Below are 8302 nucleotides of genomic sequence, written 5' to 3'. Positions count from 1 at the left end.
TACTGGAAGGCCGCAATAAGATCTCCCGAGAGCCTTCTCTTCTCCAGGCTGAACAGCCCCAACTCTCTTGGCCTTTCCTCATAAGAGAGGTGCTCCAGCCCTTGGATCATCTTTGTGGCCTTCCTCTGGACGTGCTCCAGCAGGTCCATGTTCTTCTTATGTTGGGGACTCCAGAGCTGGATGCAGTACTCCAGGTGGGGTCTCACGAGAGTGGAATAGAGGGGCAGAATAATATCCTTTGACCTGCTTTCCACACTTCTTTTGATGCAGCCCAGGATACGGTTGGACTTCTGGGCTGCAATCACACATTGCCAGCTCATGTTTAGCTTCTCGTCAATCAGCACCCTCAGGTCCTTCTCCTCAGGGCTTCTCTCGATATTGAAGTATGAGGAATGGAAGTAGACAAAGAGAGGTCAGTTTTCAGGAGGTGAAAGAAAAAATGTGACAGCACAGCACAGAGGATTAAACAAGCCATTTGGTATATAACAGTGACCACCATGCATGTGGTGATGATTTTCTCTATTGCTCTGCATGCCTGTTAGTGCAACCAAGCAAAACTGGCCCTGAGTTGCAAATTTTCATAGAATGAGTAAATTTGGAATCCTGAGTCCTCTGGACTCCTTATGGTCTTTGCTGTAAGGGGCCCATCTGCACCTCATCAAGGTCCTCATAAATTTCTGCATAGGTTTGGAATGGATGACTAAATTATTGCTGTAATTTATCCACATATACTATCAATAGTTACCTACTTGTTCTTTTAATTAGGCTAAAATTTGCCAAAGCACATGAAAAATTGTTTATCCCACTGAAAACAGAATTATATGCTGAAAGATCACAGCCTGTTCTTCAACTTTTTGCATAAATATTTTTATTGTATATTTTTATGTTCCGCATTAAACCTGTGTCTGTGGGAATGTGTGCTGGTTGTGAACAATGTGCTTTCCACCAGCACCTGCTTCTTGAGAATGCTAAATGTGGAAGCATGTTCTAATGGTTGAGCTGTGCAAACAGTTTATTCTCTGTTCTGCAACAACGTGGGTAAAGCAGGAAAAATTGTATCTGGCTGAGTTGACCCAGAGTGAAACTTGATCAAGAGGATTTAGTTTTGAACTTCAGTTGTGTGTTGCAGGGAGACTCGTTTGAATAAGCTTTGCTGTAATGAGTGCAAAAGGAAGCTAAATTCCCCTTTTTTTGTTCCCCACACACTTACTCATTCCATCACTTCCATTTGGATTTTACTGAAGTCATTACATCAAACACTGGCACAACCTAGAATATGCCTTGAGCCAGCAACGTGCCCTTGTGGCCAAGACGGCCAAAGGTATCCTGGGGTGCATTAAAAAGAGTGTGGCCAGCAGGTCGAGGGAGGTCATCCTCCCTCTCTACTCTGCCCTGGTGAGGCTGCATCTGGAATACTGTGTCCAGTTCTGGGCTCTCCAGTTCAAGAAGGACAGGGAACTACTGCAGAGAGTCCAGCAGAGGGCTACAAAGATGATCAAGGGAATGGAGCACTTCTCATGGGGAAAGGCTGAGAGACCTGGGTCCGTTTAGCCTGGAGAAGAGAAGACTGAGAGGAGATCTTATCAATGCTTATAAATATCTAAAGAGAGGGTGTCAGGAGGATGGAGCCAGACTCTTTTCAGTGGTGCTCAGGTGCAACAGGTTAAGGGGCAATAGGCCCAAACAGGAACACAGGAAATCCCATCTCAACATGAGGAAAAACTTCTTTACTTTAAGGGTGACAGAGCACTGGAACAGGCTGCCCAGAGAGGTTATGGAATCTCCTTCTCTGGAGATATTCAAAACCTGCCTGGATGCATTCCTGTCCAACCTGCTCTAGGTGAACCTGCTTTGGCAGGGGGGTTGGACTAGATGATCGCTGAAGGTCCCTTCCAGCCCCTACCATTCTGTGATTCTGTGATTCTGTGAATATGGTGGAGGGAAGCAGCTTCACTGGTAACAAGTTGTTTTCTTTCTGGCATCTTTCAGAAGTGGTCTCTTTTCCTCACCTCTTTTGAACTGGTTAATTAAACAGGCATAGTGGACTGACTGCTCATGCCACAGATTTTTATTTCTCTTACCAGTTTTAGAAGGATTTTTTTTGTGCACAGAGCTAAAGCAAGTCTTATGTAAATTGGAGGAGGTCCCATTTACAAAATCAATGTAGTAAAGAGTATAAGAAGAGTAATAGTGCATGCCTTTATGTAGAATAATATCTGATGGTTATTTTGGTGAATTACAGAGACTTGAATTGATATTGGAGCCTGTGGTGAATCTCTGCCCTAGGCCAAATGTCACAGTTAGTATCACATGCCCAGCAGGGCCCTTGAGAGACACTGTGGAGACTGACATCTCTTTCTACACAGAGATGGTACAGAATAGCCTCACACTGTTCTTTTTCTCCAATTCCCTTCTCTCACAGCAGAATTCCTCCTACAAGGGAGAAAGTGGTCTTAGTATGGTCCTAGAAGTGGACCATTCTCAGTGGTCTGGGGACTGTGAGTAAGTTTTATTCATGATACAACAATACCTTGAACTAATTGAAAACCACCATTTCACATATTGCTCAATTTAAGACTATAAAGAAAATATTAGATCATGTCCCACATAGCTGTATGTTCATTACCCACATAGCCATGCGGCAAATTCTTTAATATGTCAGATTTGACAACTCCCATTGTCAGATTGTGCTTTTGTTGGGAGGGAGGCTGGAGTTGCTTCAGTTCTGATGTTTCTTGTTCACAGAAAAATGTATGTTGAATTCTGAAAGAAAGAAAGAAAAAAAAAAGCATAGGTACTTTAATTGCCGAATCACACTCCCAAAACAGCAACAGATATCACCAGACTACAGCATATCAGGATGGTGGTTCACACCAAAGGCAAAATTGACTAAATAAGTCACCAAGAACAATTATTTTGAAAGTGCCGCATCCTCACACCAACCAAGGGCTACCCATCAGAGCTCACTAGACGTGACAGCCCCCCTGTGACAACTGGGTGCGGTTTGGCAATAACCTCTAGAAAAAAATATAATGCATGGGCACTTCATAGAACAGCACCATACAGAGGGCACTCTGGTGGAACAGAAACATTTGGAAAATTCTCCCATCGCTACCCATGGTTTCAAGTCTCTGCAGAATCCTTCTTCTCTAGTACGTGAGCTGAAAACATACTTCAAACACACATCAGCATCTTTCCATTCATTAAAGTATTTATATAGAGATAGGATCTGCACTTGGGTCTACCTTGAGGGTGTAATTGTGTGTTGCTAATGTAATGGCTAGAGCTGGTGATCCAAATAGCAGCATATGAAAGGTCAATATGCAGAATGCAAGGTTGTGCGGAGCAATTGGAGGAAAAATAGAATTTGATTTAACAGAATAAGAAGGAAGAGGGAGGGCAAAGGCAGTGAATGAGAGAGTGACAAGATGAAATTTAAAAATGGGCCCTGTAGAGGTGAAAACAAAAATCTGATCTCTATCAATTATATGGAATAAACGTCTTAGAAAGAAAGATAATAGATAAAGGAAGAAAGAAACGAAACTCAGAATAAGACATTTAACTTATGTAAGTGGGTGCAGATTTCAGAGAAGCTGTTTCCACATATATCATCATGGAAGCATTATATGTATATCCCCATGGATGTCCTTAAAACATCATAGGCAGTGGCATGCCTTAAAAGGCAAGTCACGGTATAAAATTCTGATCTCATACACCTTATTGAATATCCAAAAGTGGTTTCTACCAAGAGTCTGCTTGGCACAAATGAAAGCAGGACTTAACTCCTACCTTCACATCATGAGTGCCACCATACTTTGCATTTTCTTATGTGCCATCTGACAAATCCATGTGACTCTCAATTCTACTGACAATCTGAAAATGCCAAAACCCAGTGCAGTGTTATTACAGGGATTTATTTGATTTCTCACATAAATTTAAAATAGCATCATACCTTAACAAAAAAATCAGGCTAATTTTCTTGCCTTGGAACTACCTAGTGGTCGCTTTTGTGCTTCTATCACTGCTTTGAGGTGCTGTCATTCACTTTAATGTAAAATGGCTTGGATACCCAGATAAGGTTCATTTTAGTACCTGATTAAATAGTTTGGTTGCTACACAGCTGTCATCCCCATAGCATTTGGGTGAGTACATCACTTGTCTAGGCCCAACTCCAGTGGAGGTAAGAATTAGTAAAATTATGCACCAAAAACCAAATGATCTTTTATTTTCTTTGCTGGTTCTTCCCTTGCTTCTCTGCAGATGTAAAAACTAAATGTGTCATTTTGGAAAAGAAAAACTTTATCCAACAATATTAACCCAATTACTTGTCATTGTGGATGGGACCATTACAGCTAGTATCATATACATAGTCACAAGTTAATGTATCGTGTACTACAAATTGACTCCAGTTTTTTATCCTTGTAATGAGATAGAAAGGAGTGCTACGGGTCTGCAATAGTGATAGCAAAATAACAAAGGAAATAAGCAGGAAAAAGAGAAATAGAACTTTGACACTCTGTCCTTGTGCATGCTACTCCTACTGATGTAAACTTTAAACTACAAATGGCTTGAAGTACATGGTATCGCACTGATTTATGTCACCTGAAGATCTAGTCAAGTATATTACCACTCATTTCAATGTTGTCATACTCTGCTGAGGCCATAGAAGGGCTGGCAGGAGATGCTTTTCATGTACATGGAGTTTTGTGAAGTACTCCGAGTTCCTTCAGATCACAATTTTAAGTACTGCTACATGAACCGGTACCTCAAGAGGGAGGCAATTCACAGCAATTATATGGAAATCAAGATAGAGGTATCAAGCTAAATCCTTGTCATGCCTGGGTCGAATGGAAGTAGTTCTGAGGAAGCCCTTATTCCCTATACAGTTCCAGTCTTGTGGTTGCCTATTAGGGAATTTGGTCTTGGGAGAGACTGTTGCTATAGTGATCTCTAAGGGGCATTCGAAGGAATACGGGCTGTGGGTGTGTTCAAAGGGATCCTAGGCCACCTCGGAGATCCGTCATCCTGGGAAAACGGACCAGTCTGTCCATTCAGAGTCAGAGACCTGATGCTCAGGACAGTCTATTTATTGTATTTGCTGCACAAGCCTCATTTGATGGTAAACCTTAATGAGTCTCTGAACTGGCCATTCCAAACACTGAGCAAAAGTGCAGATCTGTCATTTCTATTACAAAGTTACATTTTTACATATAAGAACAATGTCTGACCAAAAATGTTCTTTCTCTAGTGTGTCTCAGATCCAACTAGAGCTGTACTTAACCCTCCTCACTTTCAAATATCTGTCAGGTGAAGCTGCCAGCGCAGTGTGTTCTGCTGGGCCTTACAGCTCCTCATTTTCCAGAGGGCTGTTTTTTGCATGCACTGAGATTGTCTTCGTGGATCAGAGGAAGCATGAAAAAGATTTTTCAAAACAAACAAACTAAACAAAATCTGACTGGTCTCTTTATCCTTTAGCTGGAAACCATTTCTTCTAAAGGAATCTCATCCAACAAGAGAGTAATCATAGCTGTGGTGCTGAGAGCAAAACAACAAGCAATTTCCTGTACTTTTGTCTTTCCCATTTTCCACAAGTGCAAATAGCTTCAATTACTTCCTCAAAGTTTGATGAGTTCCACAGCATGTCCAGTGATTAACTGCAAGTGAAATTTTCACTCCCCTCCTTGGCTTCTGCTTTTGGTAACCATTAAGCCCTTCCACAGAAACATTGAATGTTAGTCCTAACTAATCACCTGCACAGAAACACAAGGGGAAAGGAAGAGGAGGTGGCAGGAACAGTCCAGCTGAAATGCTGCAGATGAAAGACTTTCCGTGTGGCTGGCCTCCGAGTGCTGTGTGGTGTGAATGAGTTGAGTCATGCTCTGAACACGAGAGCATGAGTAAGAAAGCTCAGCCTCCTCTGAAGCTTGGTTTTATTGATGAGCTGGCAACATCAGCTCCTGTTGCCAGGCTAGCTCCCCTGAGCCGCTCTCTGCATGACTTCCTCTGGACTAGTCCTCTCTGCCCAAATAGGTAGTCTCATCCGCTTGCAGCCAGGGCCAACCGGAGCCACCTGCCATCATGACTCAATGGCAACTGTCATGAATCTGGCATGACTAAGCATCAGTGGTAATAAGACCAGAAAACAGAGCAAGGGAAGAGGCCAGCAGGAGTTCTGGCTCACCTTCTCATAGAGCATTGCAATAATATATTAATAAAGACTGACTTCATGTGCAGCGAAGGAAGAGGAGTGGTAAGTCTTATGTGTGCTGGCCCCAGTTTACGGGCTGAACTCCTACGGTTGATTGAGGTCCTGTATTTGAGGGTCCTACTGCTGACTGGGAAACAGGTTCAGGTAACTTGGGAATGACCATGATATAAAATACCTTTAGAGCTGGAGTTTTCAAAGGAGGTAGATTCCTGATGAAGTGTATTGGGCACTGGGTGCCCTGACATTCATAGCAGGTTCCAGGTTGGCTGGAGGGAGAAGGCAGACCCTGGCCCCAAAGTGTGGGCTTTTGTACCAAGCCCTGGGTGACACTGCTCTGAACCCAGTGGATCTGCCCTTCTGAAAAGTACTGAGAGCACTCTACTTATGGAAACCACATCTTCTAAGCACACTGGAGAAAGCAAGCTTTGGCTCATTTGCTAATGTTTCCATTAAGAAGGTGACAATTTTTAGTCAGAGGGTTAGTATTTCTTCAGTCAGTGTAGAAAGAAGACCACCTGTCTAGTCCGTGCTGATTTGCACTGCTCTAGTACTCACTCTGACTTCTTTGTCAACAAACTCCACTGGGGAAGAATAACAAATGGAGCATGTTCAGTGAGTAGTTTGGAATAACAGAAGACATTGCAAGATTCATGAACCAAAAAGAGGGCAGCATTTCTTGAATAGCTTATTCACTTGGGTTTATTTGCTCAGTGAGCTGAGAGCAAATGTAGAGTCAGGGAAAGGTGCTGAGGCCAAATAGGCAGAGTACCAGGGGGATGGTAACAGGGACTGCAGGCACTCTTCCAGCTCACTTGACAGCTCTGGGGCCTTAACAAGGGGACCCTAGATAGGAACAGCATTGTCCACAGACCATGAAAATTTCTCCATCCATACCAGCACAGTATGGAAGAACACTTCCTTGTTCTGGAGGTGAATTCTTTCTTAACAGCTGACCCAGGCACTGGCCTTTTTGCCAGCACTGTTGGGCAGCAGTTGCTAGACTGGATGATAGGCTTGTGAGACAGCAGTTTGGGCAAGGCTCTCTGTGCCACTCTGTCCCCTTTTGCTAACCCCCTAATTTACAAAGTTACTCTAAATGGGAAACTGAGGAGCGCATAGTGAGGTGCTACCTCTAAACCACTCCATCCTATCTTCTTCTGAACAGTTGAAGAGAATGATTTAGATGCATTGGCAATTTTCCTTGACCTAATAACCCTGTAGGAACTGCTGCAAACCTTCAAGCTTCCCTAAGCTGTGTGGAATATGAGGACAACAGAAAAATGGCACATGGTCTCTCCTGCAGCTCTGCCTTCTCCAGTGCTTTCATTGCTTCCTTGCAATTCCTATATGCCAAGATCTGGGCTAGGACTTGACACAGAATGCCCACCCTTTAGAAGTTCATCAGCACATGATGCAGATTTCTTCAAAAGAGCTTTTATTGCTCCACTATCAGTTGTCTGGCACAGAAAGAAAATTAGGTGAATATTCACCTGCCCTGGAACATTGCTTATTTAAATGCAGTTTTGACTGAATATGAACTTCTTCACTTCTTGGCCAAATTATTCTGCAGAGTCACTTGCTCTACAGCTGCTGCATCCTCCTGCTCCTACCTGGCAGCATTTCAGCAGTATCTGGAGGTGAAGCATCTGCCTGTCATAGCATTACACCAAGCTTTGGGATTCTCCCAAGTGGCAGTCATTATACGACTGTATGGTGATATTATTAGTGTATTTTCATCCAGCAACAGTCAATGTCAGATTGTTTCACGATGTGTTCAACAGGCATCAACATTTCAAAAACCACCAGACAAATGTCTTTTTACTTGACCTCTTTAATGCAATGTCATAGATCATTTGCGTGTTTAACAGCCCTCAAAACATCGATGCATGCGTGCTTACAAAACAGATATCTTCTCACTCCTTTTTTTCCTCCTTCAAGTGCCATGAGAAATTATTTAAGGAAGTTTTAATGAAATGCATCTGTCACTTATGAAGATAAATAGCCATAGTATGGCTTTCCATTACTGGAAATGGCAGAATTAAATTAGAAAATTACAATCCTCAGCATCTTCTGTGACTTGTTTTTGCATAATGT

Source organism: Vanellus vanellus (assembly GCF_965231255.1).
Source record: "Vanellus vanellus genome assembly, chromosome: 3".
Classification (NCBI taxonomy): Eukaryota; Metazoa; Chordata; class Aves; order Charadriiformes; family Charadriidae; genus Vanellus; species Vanellus vanellus.
Note: the sequence above shows the minus strand (reverse complement) of the source record.